Genomic DNA, 19889 nt, shown 5'->3' on the forward strand with positions numbered 1-19889 from the left:
GTTTCCTGGGTGGAAATCCTCCCAGTGCTTCTACATCCCTCCGGGTCTAAGCTTTGCTTCACGGGCGCACAGTCGACAAGATACTTGTACACCCATTCCCCTATGTGCTGTGGTCACAGCTAGGCCGGCGCCTCCACAGAGGCTCTCTGGCTTTGGGACCCATTCCCTGGAGCAGGCCGCCAGTTCTTTCGTTCTCTGAGTCTCCCCATCTTTCATCCCCAGTTCCAGTGTCGGGGTAACCATTGCTTAGCTGCCTAATGGGAGCTCTGGGGAACTGCTTGTTGGAAAGAGTGAGGCCCTAAAAAAAAAGCGGCTGTTCGTAGTGGGTCTTTGGGCCCCCGGGAAAACGTGTTGGCTTGGAGAGGCGGGCGGGACAGCGCCCAGCTCGTGTGGAAGGATGGACTCTTCTTAGACAGTGTTGGTGCCAGAGCAAGAAGCTGGGGCGCCTGGAACGAGATGTGGTATTGGAAAGAGCTGGATGAAGTGAATTGGAAAATCTGCCCTTAAGGTCGTGTTATGCTGGTATTGCCAAGTTGGAGGGAGGGGGAGACTTTGGTGTGGAGTCAGGGTGGCCGAGCGGTCCAAGGCCTTGCGTTTAGGTCGCAGTCTCCTCTGGAGGCGTGGGTTCGAATCCCACTCCTAGCAGTCTGATTTTGCCTCCGCTGGTTCAACTGTCCCGCAGCTGTCTCAATGCCACTCGAGGAAGTGGGAGCGGCTGGCTTGCACAGGCACATGTCTCTTCTCTCCAACTTGCTGGCCTTCGCAGGCCAACCCTGCGTATGCGTGAATGAATGGTGTGTGGAGAAACTGTGGCCGACCTGAGGGCCAAACTAGAGCTTTGCCAGAGGGTAAGTAGATTGAAAAAGAAACGCACACATGAAAGGTGGGCCTTTCAAAGCTCCACAAATATATAGCTTTATATACTTAGGTTCAGGAGTAGGAGAGAGGGAAAAGATGAGGATGAGGAGGGGAAAGAGGAAAAGGAGGAAGTGGAAGAGGAGGGAGAGGGGGGAAGGGGAGGAAGACAAGGTGGAGAATTTAGAGTATAGCCCACCAGAAATCTCAATGTGTCCACGAAGATCAGGAACACAGCTGAGGAAAGGAGACGCTAGTCCGCATGGGTGGTTCAGTGGTAGAATTCTCACCTACCACGCGGGAGGCCCGGGTGCAATTCCCGGCTCATGCAAAAATTTTAGCGTGAAGATGTCGTCAGACCGCCTCTACACAACTTTTGAACGGCTCCCCGCAGGACTCTTGCATCTCTAGGAAGGACTGCATTTCCTGTTCACGACCATCATCCCCACTTTCTACACCCCTTTACCCACCCCACCCCCACTCCCCTGCCACTCTCCCACCTTGCGGAGAAGCAAGAGAAGCCCTTGCCTCTCGGATCATGAACAGTTTCCTTCCTTGGCACCTAAAGGACCAGGCTTCTGTCAAAAGTTGGTCCCGCCCACTCTGTTCTGCTTCACCTTCCACGTCAGGATTCTCATTCCCAGCACCAGTTGACTGGTCGAAGCGTTTCCACTATCTGAACGTTTTCTTGGGACTGACGTTGAAGCAACACAGACTTCCGAGAAAGATGTCGCGCTGTCCCACAGCTGGTGGTCACTTGTTATATTATGTATTCGTATAAAATGCTATTCCCTGACCGGGAATCGAACCCGGGCCGCGGCGGCGAGAGCGCCGAATCCTAACCACTAGACCACCAGGGAAGACGTAAGTTTGTTTTTCTCTTGTTTGTTCTGTACTATTCTGGTTTTCTGCCTCTCTTCCATGTCCTCTTCAGTCTACTCTGGGGATTCATTGGATCCATGTCTGGCCTCTCCTCTGGACCCCTTGTAGATGTGAGATTGGAGGTAAGAAGAGAGACTGAGGCAAGAAGGGTAGATTTGAGAATCATCAGCATAGAGAAGGTAATTCAATTCATGGAAGTTTATGAGATCAACAAGGGAAACAGTATAGCCCGGAGAAGAGAAGAGGACACAAGACTTTTCTCCGAAGGAAACCTACAGTTGGAGCGCGTGATTTAGAGGAAGATCCCGCAAAGAAGAAAGAAAAAGATAGTCAGTTGGCTAAGAGGAGAATTGGAGTTTGGGATGAGCTTGAACTGGGAGAGGTCCTTGGTGTGTGTAAAAGTAAACTCTCCCGTCGGGGAAATTGAACTCCGGCATCCCGCGTGACAGGCGGAGACACTCATCACTATATCAACGAGGAACATGTTGGAGAACTGGCACTTGTTCCAATTATTTACTATATACACTTTCCTCTTCCCCGCCAGTTTCTGGATTGGAATTTCTTAGGTTTTCACAGTTTCGGAGCATCACAAACCACAAAGACCAGTTCCCCTTCTCTATCTCCACTACTCGCCTCAAAACCCTCTAGCTCTCTCACTCCGCCTCGTGAGCCACCTCCGCAGCCATCACATTTTTAATCACTTGTTCTCCACCAAGTCCATTATTTTCCGGAATTAAAAAGACCACCCTCCAAGGAAAGAAATTCTTCAGCTTAGGCGTATTGGTGTGTCTGACCCCTCTGAAAATCTCCAGCAGCCTGTGGGCCCCTTCTCAAGGATGACATTTTTGAATGCGTAAAATAAAATCCAACAAATCACCAACGAAACTAATCGTATTAACATAGAGCCATCAATATGTTTTTTAAAAAAATAACGTCAGGGACACTAAGGTCAATACTCTTATCCTTTCTTGATACCCTTTAGGAGGCTGGCTGTTACTCTCGATCAAGGGGGAGACCCTAGAGGAAGTGAAATGGATAGGAAAGAGGAGGAGGAGGAGAAGGAGGAGGAGGAGGAGGAAGAGGAGGAAGACTGTGTATCAGGCGAAATCGAGTTTTCCCTAGCAGATTGGAGGCGGCATGAGAGCAGGTCTCCAGTTCTTTCCCTCTCTGAGGTGCTTCGCCAGAGCCCACTCCGTGGGCGACTAGATGTCGACCGTCTCTCCCGGCTGTCATCCCTGACAGTCACTGGGAACTTTCTCGTTGGAAAGAGGGTGGTCCTAGTAGGAATGCTTTAGGGAGTGGTTGTTGTTATTTGTCCTTCGTTCTCGAAGAGCACCATGACTTCAGGAAAGCGATGCCACGACATTCAAGTGAATTGGGTTTAAGTGAGGAAGTGCTATGCAAAGTTACCAGCCTCACGTTCTCCTCCGGAGCCATCTGGGTCCAGTAGACAGATACAGATCAGGACCACTGGAGATGGCTCCCAGTTTTCAGTGGTGAAGTTGCGTGCATTCCCCAAAGAAGGGGGACGTTGCAGACGCAGTTGGGGAAGGTCACACCGATGACAGCTCTGGGACCCAGAGGCATGGGAAGGGTTGGGTTAGATAAGGGTGGTTTGTTGTGGTGCAGGTGGTAGGGCCCCTCTGGAAGGTTTGTGTCCTCACCGAGAGCCTGAGCGGAAGGGAGCACTGTGTGTGTAGATGGGTAGTTTTGGACATGTGGACTTGCTCGGACAGTGCTGGTGGCTGGGTGAGAGGGCAGGGCTTGTGCAAAAGGGTGGCATTTTGGAAGGAGATGAGCGTACTGAACCGAGAGGTCTTGGGTGCGTGTTTGTGTTGAGGAAGCGTCCTGGGGTCCAGTCAGAATGGACAAGCAATCTAAGGCCCTGCTTTCAGGTCATAGCCTCCCCTGGAAGTGCGGGTTCGAATTCTACTCCTGATAAATGTCTTTTATCTCCCAGTATGGTTCCAGAATCTCACGGGTGAGGAAGAGGGAGCTATCTTCTCTGATTCCTAACTCCAAGGACATCACCCCCTTCGCTCCAACCCTCTAGCCTTCCTCGAATGGTGATCGTGTATATTAGAAATGTGTGGAGGGGCGAGCTCCACCTGGGGACCAAGCTGGATTTTTGCCATAGAGTAGATTGGAAGAGAAATGCACACTTAGACGTCGTGCCTCCTTCGACACTTCCCACCAGTACTAAACTTCAGCTACCCACCTTTAAGACGTTCGTAGGATTGTCATGGAGAAGAACCGGTAGCAACAGCAGCCGGCAGGAGTAGGTGAAATGACGGAAGACGTGAGGGAGGAGGAAGGGGGAGGAGAAAGACGAAAATCAAGAGGAAAGATTAGGAAGGTGGATGGTGAGGAATCCAAGGAAAATTACAAAGATTGAGCGCAGAACTCTTCGTGTGTTCATCATATCAGAGGCATCAAGAGATATACTATCGTGTCTTGCGTGGGTGGTGCAGTGGTAGAATTCTCACGTGCCACGCGGGAGGCCCGGGTTCGATTCCCGGCCCATGCAAAATTGAGCTTTTAGTACAAAGTGCAAAACTCTCAGAAAGTGTCGAGCCACACTGTTTTTGGATGTCTCCCAGCAAGACCATTGCATTCCCAAGTGGGAGCTCGTTGCCTGGTCTGTTCCACCATTCTCCACCTTGGCACTCCAGTCTCAGCCACCCATCCCTAACTAATATGAAAGCCAGGAAAAACCTGTGCTCTCGAGAGAGGAAAACTTCCTTATATAAAATAAATCCACATGTCTTTTGGGCATCCAAAGGCCAAGAAGACCTCTATGAAATTTGATGCTGCCTACTCTTTCTCTCTATTCGGCCTCCCCAAGTTTTCCAGACAGACAGTCCGAGGCCAGTGGAAACGATGCCTTGGGGTGGACACCAACCTACTCAGCTTTTCCTTTGGCTCCGGCAATTTGGCGGCTGGACTAGATGATAGGAAACAACACAGCACGGAGCAGGGTGCGGAAATCATTTGCATTGATGGTAGGCAGCAGACGCGGAAAGAACTCCCGCATAAAATAACGTTCCCTGACCGGGAATCGAACCCGGGCCGCGGCGGTGAAAGCGCCGAATCCTAGCCACTAGACCACCAGGGAACCCTCGGATGAATTGTATAGCTCAGCATAATATTCTACTCCTGTATCCTTTCCTTATTCTCTTCAACTTCTGGGAATCCTTTGGACTCATGTCTGGCCTCTTTTCCAAACTACTCTCATTTGTTTCTCCACCATCACCACCAATCGATGCTCATCTAGCCAGCGGGCCCGTTCCTCTGAGTGCTACCAGCTTGCCTCTTTTGAACAAAGCACGGCGTACACAAGAATTCAGAAACCAAACTTTTACCTCTTGCTATCTTTCCTCTCCTCATTACTCACCTTGCTGCCTGCTGCCCTTGCACATTTCATTCATTGGTCACCTCAGCTGCCCCTTTGTTCCTGTGCTATGCCTTCCTCTCTCTTCCCGGCTTCCTCGGACTTCTTTGAGCATGTCTAACACGTCGTTAAAGATGAGAGACCGGAGGTCGGTAGGGAGGTTAGTGCTTTATAGGTAAATCTGAGAGTCATTTTCATAGGGACATTTTAATCTCACCATGTCCAAAACTGATCTTATGGTCTTCCCCTCGCACCCTCCCCTTTCTCTAACGGTACAGGGTACCACCAATTTCCAAGGCACCCAGAGTGATAACCTAGACGTCATCCTAGACTCCTCCCCCACCCAAACTCCAACCCAATTACTCTGGTGTTTGGTCTCCTTTTAATAAAGTCTCTCTCTACTCCAATGTAACCCCCTCTCTGCTGTCAAGCTGATCTACCTGAAGCTCAGGTCTAACCATATCTCCGCCCTATTCATTCAATGAACTGCAGCGATTCCCTATTGTCTCCTGAATTACATATACAGTCCTTTTAAAGTCCTTCATACTTGTATGAACTGATGCTCAGTGAAGTGAGCAGAACCAGGAAAACACCGTACACAGCAAAAGAGACATTGTGGAATGACCAACTTTGTCAGACAGTTCTTCTGAGCAATGCAATGATCTAAGACAATTTCAAAAGACTCATTATGGAAAATGCTATCTACATCCAGAGAAAGAACTATGGAGTCTGAATGCAGATCGAAGCATATTATTTTCTCTTCCTTTTGTTGTTTTTCGTTTTTTCTTTCTCATGGTTTTTCCCTTTTGTCCTGATTCTTCTTTCACAACGTGACTAATGTGGAAATATGCTTAATATGATTGTACACATACAGCCTATATCAGATCACATACCATCTTGGGGAGGGGCAGGAATTTAGAACTCAAAATCTTATAAAAGCAAATGTTGGAAACTAAAATTAAATTAATTATTTAATAAAAAAAGAAAGAAATCACGTATTGAATTCCAATTTCCACCCCTAAGAATGTCTAGTTGGCTTTGATGTATTAAAAAAAAATAAAGTCCTACATAACTTGGCTCCTTCCAACCTTTGCTGTCCTTACTTCTCACTCTTCTGCATAACCTGAGATATAGTAATACTGGCTTCCTTGTTGTTCCTCCAAGTAAGAGATTCCCTCTCTGTACTCTGGATGTCCCCTGTGCCTGTAACTCTGCCCCCTCATCTCCACCTCCTAGCTTCCCTTCAAGTCTCAGCTAATGCCCAATCATTGTGAGAAACCTTTCTCAAGTCGTTATTAATCTGAAAACTTACCCTCTGAGAATTCCCCCCTTTTATCTTGTATGTCACTTGTTTGTACATAGCTATTTGCAGAATCTCTCCCATCAGACCATCTACATTTTGAGAACAGGAACTCTCTCTCTTTCTGTGTGTGTGTTTTGTTCTTTTCTTTTTTTTAAACTTTGCTTTGTATTCAGAGCATTTAGCACAGTGCCTGGTACATAGTAGGTGTTTTAGGAAATGCTAAGTGAGTAGAGGCAGTTAAGTGGCATAGTAGATAGAGCACCAGTCCTGAAATCAGGAGTACCTAGTTCAAATACCATCTCAGACACCTGACACTAGCTATGTGACCCTGGGCAAGTCACTTAACCCTATTGCCTAGCAACCCCCCCCAACAAAAACAAAATAAAACAAAAAAGAAATGCTAATTGACTGACTCCTGGTCTGACAAAACTACCACTTCCACCATCTTATGGTCAGAAAAAGAAAGCACTCTTTCTTGACTGGGACATCTTTAACACATTTGGTAGCTTTCTACCTATATACCTTGATAAGTAGAGAAGTTTCTTAGGTATTCCTGAAGTAGAATTGGACATTGGAATCCTCTGTCCCCAAAGATTTCATTGGGGTCTTCAAATCAAATAAGGTTGAACCATCTCTGATAGCTCCTCCAGACAATAGCCAGAAAAGGAAGGTCTGGGTCTACTGGAGACCATGAAAACTACCAGATTGCCTAAAGCTCTTCTTCATCCCTATCTCTCTCTAAGCTCCCTCTATATTCCCCATCTCTCCCTCTTCCCTCTCCACTTCTATATGCATTCCTGCCTTTCTCCTTTGACTTCCTAGTTGGCCCACTAAGGTTAAACAATTAAAAGCATTTTATCATTTGTCCTTAATTCAAATGTATGATATAGCATCTCAGCTGGTCTCCCACAGCAGCCCCACAATACTTTTATTCCTTCAGGATTTCTATCAGGAGTTCTATTCCTACTGTGCTAGACCTTCTCATTTCAGATTTCTTTTCATTACCTGCAGCATCCTTTCCCTTCATAAGACTTCATGTCCTACTTTCATCCACATGGAATGTATATTCTCATATCCAGCACCAGATAGTTCTACTACCCCACTCTACATCTCAAAGCCCCTAGTTTCTCTCATTCTCTTCTCCTTTGCTCCATTCTCTGATAGAAGAGTTGAGCCCCCCAGCAAAGCTCTCCTCCTCTTGTGTTCTGATCCCATCCACTACTTTCTCTTCTGGGAGGTTGTCCCCTTCATTCTTAACCCTCATTTTCAATCTCTTCCCATGAACTGACTCATTCCTGCACCTACAGACATGCAACCTTCTTTTGCCCCTGCCATTTCATCAAAGTATGGAACCATACCTTAGGTCCCTTTCATAGCCAAACTCCTAGACATGGTGGTCTTGGTTACTTGCCTCTATTTTCTCACCTTCTGCTCAATTCTGAATTCATTTGCTATCTGGCTTCATACCTTATCCCTTGTCTGAACCTGCCTTCTCTGGGGCAACCTGATTTTATGACAGCATTATGTTAATAAGGATAAATTACTTAAGTGGACTAGTCTGGACTTAGGAGCTAGTGGCATTTGAGAAGAAGTTTTACCTTATTAGACAATGGGCATGGGAGGAAGGTGGAATCTAATTTAATCAATGTAATGCCCTGTATTCAGACCATGGGGGTATGCATAAAGACTCTATTACCAGTTCAGCAGCTCAGAGAATAGAATACAGGGGCTCCAGTCTGGAAAACCTTAGTTCTACTTGGACTCCATACACTTACTAGATCTGTGACCTTGGGCAAATAGTGTAACTTCTTTTTGACTCTTATTTCTCAACTGTAAAACTGCAAAGTGTGAAACTGTTATAATAGTACCAGCCTCCCACAATTGCTATAATGACCAAATGAAATAAATGTAAAGCACTTAGCATAGTGCCAGAACATAGTAGGTGAGTAATATTGCTCATATAATTCTTTCATTTGCATCCACCTACTTCTATACATTTTATTGTATTAGAAGGGCACAGACAGGTTTTCACAAGTGATGTCCCCCAATAAGCCCCTGTAAATGAAGACATCTTCACAATCCCACAATTGACAGAAAGACCTAGATAATGCAAGATCTTTTTCTACTTGTTAACTGTCGAATCCTTAAAAGGAAACAAAACAAGAACATTTGATTCAGTAGAACACAACATTGACTTTCCAGAAAAGGGTCTGTCTCCCCAGCATATCTTAGAATTCTACAAGACTGCTGGGGACTTGAAGCAAAAGAGATTCCCTCTGTTCCATAAAACCCCTCTGTCAACCCATTTATCTGGCCATGTGAAAACAAAGAGAATTATGTTTCCAAGGATATTAGCCACTTGACAGGAAAGGGAGGTGGCTCAGAGCCCAGGTCACCCTAATGCAGCGAGGTGGCCCAGAAACTTCTGCTTGCAGATGAAGTTTGGCTCTTAAATCTCAGAACTCTGGAGAGCCTCCTGGTGAGATTCCACTGAGTCTACAGATTTAGGCCTAACCATCAACATCGAAAACAAAACAAAACAACAAAATAACAAAAACAAAACCTAGTGTATGGAAAGCACTTAATGATTCAGACCAAGATATGCAGTTAAAAATGGTCGACAAACTACAGAATGGATTCATCAGGGCATAGGTATACGATTTGTTGAATGTGTGATGAAGCAAACCTGTACATATAATGCAAAAAAGTATGCCCATTTTTGTATCCTGCCTACTGAAAACAAACAAGGGTTTTGTATCAGAACGGAAAAGGAGGTAGAGACCCGGATGCAACCAAAGCACTGTGGAAATCTTATTGAAGGAGATGGACAGAAATGTCTGAGGACCCGCAGGGCTGGCTTCAGCTGGATCTTCATCTTCGGAAGGAATGTCCTAATGGATGAGATCCAGATCTTTTGGTGTGCTTGAGGATAAATTCTTATCCTATTGTCGGTCCCCAAGCTCCTAGGACGTGTAGGCAGGGGATCTTTCCAGTTCGTCTACCAAAGATGCAGCCCTCTAAGATCGTACTTCGCGTGGTTCAATTGAAGTAAAAATGAGTGAAGGGAGGTGGAGATGTGAGCACAATAACCAGCAACTAGCCAGATAATCAGAAAGATCTAGGATGCGAGAAGACAAAGATGAAGGGCCGATAGCAAGCCCAGCCTGAGGTATATGTCCAGAAGCCTCCAAGGGGGTGAAGCATCAAGAGAGGAACATAGCAAAGGACAGTCGAAGGAGAGAGGGTCCTTTGTTGGTTCTGTGTAGGGATCGGCGATATGGCAAGAGAGCGCTGGAAAAAACGCAGCTGCGTTGGCCGGGAATCGAACCCGGGTCAACTGCTTGGAAGGCAGCTATGCTCACCACTATACCACCAACGCTGACTGCGAGTATGATTTCCTCTGCTCAGGTCCGGAGTCTTGACTGCTCCACTGCGGATCTCCCAGCTGTGGCCAGCGCAGGAGCCCTGCCCACAGCTGTACTCGCTAGCCAGCTCGCTCGCTCCACACACTAGCCGAGACTCAGAACTCCTCTTGGCTCCTTGGCAGCCCTGCTTGGCCAAAGTCTTCAGCCCTCACAGAGCTCCTGCCACTTCTGCCAGAGACGCCACCTGGTGCTACTCGAGTTCAGCCACATCCTTCATTGCCCCGATGTCCCAGGCCCTCGGTTCCCAGCTTCCCGCTACAATCCGGAACCATTCCCGCCAGCGATCCGCAGCCGCTCAGCAGGTTCAGGCTGCAGTCAAGGCGGATTGTTCGACTTTGGAAACCCGAGCTTCGCACACATGCCTCAGGCAGGTCAGCTCGAGCCCGCCAGTTTAGCCAAGGGAATGAACAAAGAACTGGGCTCCTGTGTTCTGCGCCAAAGTCCACCACCAAACCGGACCAGATAGTGATCTCAGTGTGTACGGTTACCACATCTCTTGCCTTCCACTTGTTCTGCTCCAATGGTACACTCCCTGCTGGAGCAGTCAGCGGCCCTTCACTTGACCTTGAGATAGAATGCCCTTGCGCCCACTTTGTGGTCAGGTTGTGACGGCGCACATTTGCGTGTGAGTGGCACTGAGCGATCTGGGGGTGTTGGCTACCTGCCACCTGTAGGCAAGAGCTCGTACATTCAGAGACTGGGCAGTGGGGTGAGCTCCTTGGATTCAGGGACTGAGGGTCGATTGCCTCAGTCGGACGGACTCCCGGGGCGCTGGCCTTGGGGCAGCCTACTGCACCTCACCCGCTAGAGCAAGCGTGCTGTGAGAAACCCAGAGGCTTCCCCTGCTGAGGGGCACCGAGCCCCGGCTTTGTGCTCCAGCTTCCTTTTCGGTCTGGAAGCGAGAGACTGGGCAAGAGAAATAAAGCAGCCGCTGTTAACTATACTTGCGAGACAGAGTCCACCAGCGAGAGGAGGAGGGACCACTCTTGGGCAATCAGGAGGGTGAGGAAGATATCGAGTGTACTAGGGGTCAGGCCTGCATTTGGCAAGGACGGGGCGGGGGGAAGTGGTGTGGGTGACACTGAGACACCTGGTGCCACAAAGGCACCTCTTTTTGCGCGTGGAAGAGTCTTCAGCAGCCCGGAGTTAAAGCGGCAGCAAGGAGAGGAACACAGTTGGGAACTGTGTGCAGAAAAGGGAAAAACGCAAGTCCTCCACTTCGGAAAATCGAACCCCGGCCTTCCGCGTAACAGGAGGGAATACTGACCACTATGCTAACGAGGATACAACTGTTCTGGTAATCCTTATCTACAGTCCTGACCCCATTCTCTCTTTCAGTTCGCCCTGAGAGTCACCTCCGCAGCCGTCCTACCTTCTGTTCCGCATCCTCTAGGACGTCCATCCTTTCCCAGAATTAGAGACTGATTTCCAAAAGAAGAAATTCTTCAACTTATCTTGTGCATTAGTGCGTGTCTATGTGTGTGTTTGTGCATGTGTTTGATCTCTCTGAAAGTCTCCGACACCCTATGGACTCCTCAGCAGAACGTTTTTGAATGCATAAAATGAAATCCAATAAATTTCCAAAGAAACTAATGGCATTGAAATAGAATTATCGACATGCCTTTTAAAGAAAACTTCATGTTTAGGGATATTAGGGTAAAACTCCTTTCGTTTGACGATGGAGGCTGGCCATTATAATCAATCGAGTGGGAGTCGCTGGGGGCGGTGAAATGGGAGACAGGAGAGAAGACAGAGGCGGGGGAAGGGGGAAATCGAAGGACGTGGGTGGGGAAGTCTGTTTGAGAAAGAGTGGTGCAGTGAGGGAGGTTGGTGGGTGATGGGCAGGTGGGTGGTATGGCGAGAAAGAAGAGCAGCCGATTACTCAGGGACCACTTCGGTACTCCTTTGAGCAGGTCCCTTCTTTATTGGACAATTTTCACTTCCGCTGCAATGTTGATCTGGTCCCTGTCCCATGGAATCCACCTTCTTACCCGGCAGTCTCCCACTTTTTTTGGAACGGTGTCCATCCCCAGCACTCGCTCCAAGGGTGGAAATTCTCTCAGAGCTTCTAGGCCCCTCCGGGTCTAAGTTTTGCCTCACAAGTCTCACTGTCGACCTGACCCTTGCACACTCATTCCCCGCTGGACTCTAGTAGGCGCCTCTTTTAGAGGCACCGGTTTCCTGGCAAAGTCCCCAGGAGATTGGATGCTTCTTGAGAGCAGGTCTCCAATTTTTTCGTTCTCTGAGTCGCCTCACCCCGCCTTGATCCCCAGCTCCAGTGTCGGGGGAACCACTGTTTAGCTCCCATAAAGTGCCGAGGACCTGCTTGTTGGAAAAAGGATGGCCCTAGAAAGAATGGCCTCTGGGTGAGCTGTGTGTGTTCCCTAAAGAGACAGGTGGCTGGAGGTCGGGGACGCAAGTAGGAGAAGATGAGGGGAACTGAGATGAGGGGAAGCAGAAAGCGTAGGAAGAGTCGGACCAGGTGAGGGTAATTTGTTGTAGTAGGGTATTTGCGCCCCTCCCGAGGGTGTCTGTGTTGGCATGAAGAGGCGGGTGGGAAGGCGCGCGGCGTGTGTGGAAGAATAGTTCTGGACATGTGCACTTTCTTAAGCAGTGCTAGTGCTAAAGAGAGAAGTTAGAACTTGTGGAAGGAGCTGGATGAAACGAACCACAGGTCTGGGCCTGGGGCTGTGTTGTGACTGTTATCACCAGAGTGAAGAGACAGTGGTCCGCGTGTCAGGATGGCCGAGCGGTCTAAGGCGCTGCGTTCAGGTCGCAGTCTCCCCTCGAGGCGTGGGTTCGAATCCCACTCCTGACATTAAACTTTTGCCTTCTCCTGTGCTCCCTTCGCTGCCTGAGCGCTACCTGAGGAAGACAAGATGACTTGCCCAGGCCCCCGAATCCACGGGCATTCACCCGTTATCCCCAAATAACTGGCCACCATGGACCAGGCCTCCACATACGTACTTGTGTGGTGGAACAATGGTCCTTTTGAGGACCAAACTGGATTTTTGCCAGAGGGTAGGTAGCTTGGAAGAGAAACGCACATTTGGTTGTTTCAGTTACTTGTCTTCAGAGTAATCATAAGACGCTCCAAGGAGGTGGTGTGGCAGAAGTAGGAAGAAAAGAAGAAAGAAGAGGAAGAGGAGGGAGAGGAGAACGACCAGGAGGAAGAGGAAAAGGGGGAAGAAAAGGAGAATGGACGAGTACGTAGGAGGAGGAAGACAAAAAAGAAGTTTAAAAGGGAGGAGATCCGGGAAGCCGAGGATAGCAAAAGTTGTAGGTAGGTTAGGACGAGCACGTGTGTTAAATTTTGGGCTTGCAACAGCCTGCCAGAAGACTCCGTGTGTCCTCGGGGATCAGAGACATAGCTGAACAATATATGCCAAGTCTTGCAGAGGTGGTTCAGAAGTAGACTTCTTGCCGGGAGGCCCCGGGTCGATTTCCTGCCTATGCATAAGGAAGATTTTAACATAAATTCTGTCGGGAAATGTCTAGCTGCCCTTGCCGACCTTTTGGACAGGGCCTCTCAGGACGCTTGAATCTGCAGGAAGGAGGAAGGGCCCACGACCATCGTGCCCACCTTCTCTCTCTATCCCTTACGAGCCCACAACCCGCCTCTTACCTTGCGGAGGCCAGCGACGCCCGTCGCTCTCCGGCTCATGCACAGCGGGGAAAGTCCTCCTTTCCCGGCACCTAATGAACAAAGCCTCTGGCAAAAGTTATTGACCGTTCTGCTCCTCCTCGCCTTCCACGTTGCGCCCCTGCACCATGCCCAACAAAGATCTACTCTGCTTTCCTTCCTCAATCGGGGCCTGGCAAAATGGCCAAGGGAAAAAAGTACACATACTCTATGATATTCATGGTCACCTGTTGGAGAACGACTTAAAACAACGTTCCTCGGCCGGGAATCGAACCCGGGCGGCGGCGAGAGCGCCGAATCCTAACCAGTAGACCACCAGGGAGTACACGTGAAATAATTCCTGGCTTTATACAACACTGGCCTTCTGTATCCCTTCCACGTCTTTATTTTCTTCAGGTGAACCCATTGGACCTACGTCTGGCCTCTCCCCTGGACTACTCTCACTTGCAGTTCCATTGTCACTACCAACCACGCCGACCTATACCGCTGCTCTTTTCCTACACTCTAGTCATTCCCCTGCCTCTTACCTCGCATGAACAAAGAACCTACACAATAAAAATTCGAATCCCAAACCTCTACCTACCCTACTTTTCCCGGACCCCAACCTCTGCTCATTCCACACCTTATTACTTGCTGTCCTCCCTCCTTTTATTCATAGGGTCTCTGCAGCTACCTCTTTGTTCCTATACCACGCTTTTCTCTCTCCAGGGTCTCTGCAGATACCTAGGTGACTTTGCACAGCTTCTTCCTTTGGCTAAGTAACAATCCATTTGGCTATGGTCTGGCTGCCTATTTGTTTTCTTTTCTAGTCAGTATCAGCTCCATTAATATGCCAGAAGTAACTGAGAAAGAGCTTAGTTGGTCCTGAGCCCCGGAAGGAGTCTCATTCTCCTGTATGTGCTCAATGGTGAGAGAATCCCTCTCCAAAATCTCCAAATTATCTCACCTGTCTTCATTCTGAAGCGTGTGCAACTGCAAATTTAGATTCCGCTTGGGGGTGGGGGGTTAGGGTGAGGAGCTTAAACAAAGTCCAGTGCCCCATCCCATTTTACAAACTCTCAAGACTGAGGGTCCTCCTTCCTCCAAGTGTCATCCTCATGAAGATGGCTTCTAGCTTTTCTTTTCTTTTTTTAAGTTATATTTTATTTTCTTCCGATTTCATGTAAATATTTTAAAATACTCGTTCTCTAAAATTTTACGTTCCAAATTTTCTCCATCTCTTCCCTCCACTCTCCTTGAGAAGGCAAGCAATTTGATATAGATTATACATGTGCAGTCATACCAAACATATTTCTGTATTAGCCATGTTGCAAAGGAAAACACAGACCAAAAAGCAAACCAAAACCAAAACAAAAACAAAACCACCCAAGGAGAAAAAAGAGAAAATTTTAAAAAGTACTTTTCTATGTGCATTAGGACTCTTTCTCTGGAGGTGGATAGCATTTTTCATCTTAAGTCTTTCAGCATTGTCTCAGATCATTGTATTGCTGAGAATATTTAAATTATTCACAGTTGATCATTATACTACATTGCTGTTACTGTGTACAGTGTTCTCCTGGTTCTGCTTACTTCATTCAGCATCAGTTCATGTAAGTCTTTCCAGGTTTTTCAGAAAGCTTTCTGCTTGTTATTGCTTATGGTACAATTAGTATTCCATCACAAGCATGCACAGTGATTTGTTCAACCATTTCCCAATTGATTGGTATCCTCTCAATTTCCAATTCTTTTCCACCACAACAAGAGCTGCTATAAATATTTTTGTACATATAGGCCCTTTTCCCTTAAAAAAATCTCTTTGGAATACAGACTAGTAGTGGTATTACTGGATCAAAGGATTTGTACAGTTTTAGAGCCCTTTGGGCATAGTTCCAAATTGCTCTCCAGAATAGTTGGATCATCTTACAACTCTACCAACATAGCATTAGTATACCAATTTCTCCCTATCTCTTCCAACGTTCGTCATTTTCCTTTTCTGTTATATTAACCAATCTGATAGGTGTGAGGTGGTACCTCAGAGTTGTTTTACTTTGTATTTCTGTAATTAGTAGTGATTTAGAGCATTTTTAAAATGTGGCTATAGATAGCTTTGATTTCTTTGTTTGCAAACTGCCTATTCATATCCTTTGACCATTTATCAATTGGAGAATGCCTCTTGTTCTCATATTTCTATATATCTGAGAAATAAGACTTTTATCAGAACAACTTGCTATAACATTTTCTACCAGTTCCCCCCCCCTTCTAATCTTGGCTGCACTGTTTGTACAAAACCTTTTAAACTTAATGTAATCAAAATTATCCACTTTATGTCCTTTAATTTTCTTGTTCTCTTTTATCATAAATTTTTCTCTTATCCATATATTTGACAGTTAAAATGCTCCACACTGCCCTAGTTTGCTTGTGATATCACCCTTTATGCCTAAACCATGTACTCATTTTGAGGTTATCTTGGTATACAATGAGATGTTGGTCTATACCTAGTTTCTAGGGGGCAGTTAGGTGGTATACTGCATAAAATGGAGGGCCTGGAGTAAGGAAGGTGAATTCAAATTTGGCCTCAGATACTTGGTGGCTCTGTGACCCTGGGCAAGTAACTTAACCCTGTTTGCCTCAGTTTCCTCATCCATCAAATGAGTTGGAAAAGAAAATGGCAAACCACTCCCATATCTTTGCCAAGAAACCCCATTAGAGGTCATGGAGAGTCAGACAAGACTGAAAAATGACCAAACAACAAGTGAGTTCTTGTCCCCAAAGCTTGGATTTTTGTGTTTATCAAGCGCTGGATTTCTTTGGTCATTTACTACTGTGTATTGCATACCTAATCTATTCACAGATCCATCACTCTATTTCTTAGCCAGTACCAGATTATTTTGATGATCCAGTACTACTAAGCCACCTTCTTTCATTTTTTTCTTTGATTCCCTTGATATTCTTGATCTTTTGCTCTTCCAAATGCATTTTGTTATTATTTTTTTCTAGCTCTATAAAATAATTTTGGTAGTTTGATTTGTATGGCATTGCATAAATAAATTAATTGAGGCAGAATTGTCATTTTTATTATTTTGACTCAGCCTACCAATGAGAAATGAATGTTTTTCCAATTGTTTAGATCTGACTTTGTATGAAAAGTGTTTTGTAATTGTGTTCATATAGTTCCTGGGTTTTTCTTGGCAGGTATACTTCCAAGTATTTTATATTGCTATAGTTATTTTAAATGGATTTCTCTATCTCTTGCTGCTGGACTTTGTACAGGGAAATGCTGATGATTTATGTGGGTTTCTTTTATATCCTGCAACTTTGCTGAAATTGCTAATTATTTCAATTAGTTTTTAATTGATTTTCCAGGATTCTTTAAGTATATCGTCACATCATCTGCAGAGTGATGTTTTTCGTTCCTTGTTGCCTATTCTAATTCCTTCTATTTCTTTTTCTTCTCTTACTGCTATAGCCAGCATTTCTAGTACAAAATTGAATAGTAGTGGTGATATTGGGCATCTTTGCTTCACCTTTGATCTTCTTGGGAAGACTTCTTAGCTTATCCTAGCTACAAATAATACTTGCTGACGCTTTTAGAGAGATACTAGTTATCACTTTAAGGAAAATGCCATCTACTCCTGTGCTTTCTAGATTTTTTTAGAAATAGGAATGAGTGTTGTATTTTGTCAAAAGTTGAGATAATCATATGATTTCTGTTAGTTTTGTCATTGATATGGTCAATTATGCTGAAAGTTTTCCTAATATTGAACTAGCTCTGCATTTTTTATATAAATCCCATACGATCATAGTGTATGATCTTTGTGATATATTGTTGTATTCTCCTTGCTACCGTTTTATTTAAAATTTTTACATAAATATTCATTGGGGAAATTGGTCTATAGTTTTCTTTCTCTGCTTTTGCTCTTCTTTCCTTGTTTAGGTATCAGCACCATATTTGTGTCATGAAAGGAATTTGGTAGGACTCCTTTGCCTATTTTTCCAAATGGTTTATATAGTATTGTAATTAATTGTTCTTCAAATGGTTGGTAGAACTCACTTATGAATTCATCTGTCCTAGGGATTTTTTCTTATGGATGACCTGTTTAATTTCTTTTTTTTCTAAAATGGGATTATTTAAGTATTCTATCTCCTCTCCTGATTCTTTGTATGTAGCTGTTTTGACTCTTCTGTATTCTTCTAATTTTGTATCTTGACCTTCCCTGTTACCATAGCAACTTTCTATGGTCAGGTTTCTTTTTATTGTTGTTTACTCATTTTTCCAACCTGTTTCTTGACTTTTAACTTTATGTTGGATAGCGTTCTCTCAGTGTGAAGGGGACTATACCAAGCTTCAGGCCTTTCTTGCTTCTATTTTCAGAGCTAGCTCTGGGGGTCTGTAAATTTTTGGTTCTTCCAAGGTGGTATGATCTAAGGAGGGGTTTAGTCACTGCTCTCTCCTGGACTGTGCTTGGGTTTTGAGCCACTATAAGCACTCTTTTCCTCCCTAGAACTGTGACCAGGGTTTCTGCTTCCCTGAAGCTGCAAGTACGAGTGTGTAAGTGTTCCTCCTTGCCCTGGGACTGTGACCCATACCCAGCCATGAGCAATGCAACAGAGTCTTGCACCTGGTGCTAGCAAATTATCCCCTGTAATCTCCTTCTGACTAGCTGTCCCACCCTCTTACCACCTGTGGGCTGAGAGATCCAGAAGCCACACTGCCAAGACCCCCTTCTGGCTTTCTGGGAAGTGTTTAGTGCTGCACTGAGCTCCATTTTCACCAGAGTCAGACAAACCTTTTCTGCTGACCTTCTAAGTTGTCTAGGACTGGAAAATTGTTTCACCTAAACTTGTGTTGGTTCTATCACTCTGAGGTGTTATTTTAAAGTTATTTGGAGGGGAATTTGGGAGAGCTCAGATAAGTCCTTGGCTTTATTATGCCATCTTTGACTCTTAGATTCTCTTATACAGCATCTAACCTCTTTCCTGACCTCCAGTCTGTCATCTTCATCTACCTATTAGACATCTTCGAAGTAGAAGTCCCATAGACATCTTAAACTCACATGGCCAAAATTGATCTGGTGAGCTTTCCCCTCAAGCCCTCCTCTTTTCCCTTTCCCTAATTGGAGAGGGTACCACAATTGTCCCAAGCTGGCAGCCTACTTGTAACCCTAGACTTTTCACTCTCCCATACCCCAATTCCCCCACCCCTAAATAGCCAATAATTGTCCAGTCTAGTCAGCTCTACCTTCCCAACATTTCTCCTACATGCCCCCTTTTCTCAGTAACATAGTCACCACCCCATTGTAGGTCCTCATCACCTCCAGCCTAGACTGTTGTAATAGCTTGGGTTGGTCTCTCTGCGTCTGAGCCCCTGTCCAAATCTTACTGGAGGAGAATAGGAATGCCAGAGGATAGGCAGGCCTGGCTTCAGTGGGATCTCCATTCAAAGCAATGTCCTGATGGATGAATTCTAGAAGCTTTGGAACGCTTAAAGATAAATTCTATCCCATAGTCTGTCCCGCCAAGAATGAAAGCTCCTAGGATGTGTAGGCAGGAATGAAGTGGAATGAAGTGAGGTTGAGTTTGGGCTCTAGATCCAGTATTCTACCAGACAACGTGAAAGATGCAGGGAATTTCACAGGACTGAGATAGAGGGCCACTCTGACGCCTCAGTTGAGGAATATGCCCAGAGGGGCTTCAAATCATTGTGAAATCAAGACAGGGACGTGGCAGAGGGCTGGCGACAGAGAAGAGCCTTCATACCTTTGTGTGGCCGTGGGCAGTGTGGCAGGACAGTGTTGTAAAAGGCGGCTTCTGGTGGGAATTCAACTGTTTGGAGGGCAGCTGACGCTCACCACTATACCAACCAACGCAGACTCCCTGCGCCTGCCTCTGCCACGGTCCAGTGAAAGCCCCTGCTGCTTCCCTGCTAATCCGCCAGCTGGAGACAGCACGAAAGCCCTACTCGCAGCTGTACTCGCAAGCCCGCTTGCTCAACATACGAGCCAAGGCCAACCCAGAATTCCTCTAGAATTCTTAGCAGCTGCCTTCCTTAATCTAAGCCTTCAACTGGCACGGGGTTCCTGTCACTTCTGCCAGAGACGCCACCTGTTGCAGCCCCTGTTCAGTTACATCTCTTGCAGTTCAGTTGTCCCAGCACCTCAACTCCATGTTTCCCGCTACAGCCCAGGACAATGGCGGCGATCAGTCCGCAGCTGCGAAGCGGGTCAGGGCCGGCTGCCATAACAGGCTGTGAGGTTGAGGAAAAGAGAGTTCTGTGTACATCCCGCAGGCAGGACAGCTCAAGCCCTCCAGCTTTCTGTGGGATCTGGGAGAAATGGACCAAGAATGGGTCTTGTGTTGGTGGACCAAAACCTACGACTGCTCTGGGACCAACCCATAACCTCTACAGGTTGG

General features: G+C 46.3%; 6 non-coding genes across 6 annotated transcripts; 3 read left to right on the plus strand and 3 right to left on the minus strand.

Moving 5' to 3' along the window:
• The first annotated feature begins 562 nt into the window (after positions 1-562).
• TRNAL-UAG (transfer RNA leucine (anticodon UAG)) lies at positions 563-645 on the plus strand. The gene has a single exon. It is a non-coding gene; the product is annotated as a tRNA-Leu (tRNA).
• Positions 646-1115: 470 nt separating this feature from the next.
• Positions 1116-1186, plus strand: TRNAG-ACC (transfer RNA glycine (anticodon ACC)). The gene has a single exon. It is a non-coding gene; the product is annotated as a tRNA-Gly (tRNA).
• Positions 1187-1643: 457 nt separating this feature from the next.
• On the minus strand, positions 1644-1715 carry TRNAE-CUC (transfer RNA glutamic acid (anticodon CUC)). Its single transcript has one exon. It is a non-coding gene; the product is annotated as a tRNA-Glu (tRNA).
• A 3065-nt stretch (positions 1716-4780) lies between these two features.
• Positions 4781-4852, minus strand: TRNAE-UUC (transfer RNA glutamic acid (anticodon UUC)). The gene has a single exon. It is a non-coding gene; the product is annotated as a tRNA-Glu (tRNA).
• Positions 4853-9738: 4886 nt separating this feature from the next.
• Positions 9739-9810, minus strand: TRNAG-UCC (transfer RNA glycine (anticodon UCC)). Its single transcript has one exon. It is a non-coding gene; the product is annotated as a tRNA-Gly (tRNA).
• Positions 9811-12591: 2781 nt separating this feature from the next.
• TRNAL-CAG (transfer RNA leucine (anticodon CAG)) lies at positions 12592-12674 on the plus strand. The gene has a single exon. It is a non-coding gene; the product is annotated as a tRNA-Leu (tRNA).
• The last annotated feature ends 7215 nt before the right edge of the window (positions 12675-19889 follow it).

Source organism: Phascolarctos cinereus, unplaced genomic scaffold, assembly GCF_003287225.1.
Source record: "Phascolarctos cinereus isolate Bilbo 61053 unplaced genomic scaffold, phaCin_HiC Scaffold_5;HRSCAF=322, whole genome shotgun sequence".
Lineage (NCBI taxonomy): Eukaryota > Metazoa > Chordata > Mammalia > Diprotodontia > Phascolarctidae > Phascolarctos > Phascolarctos cinereus.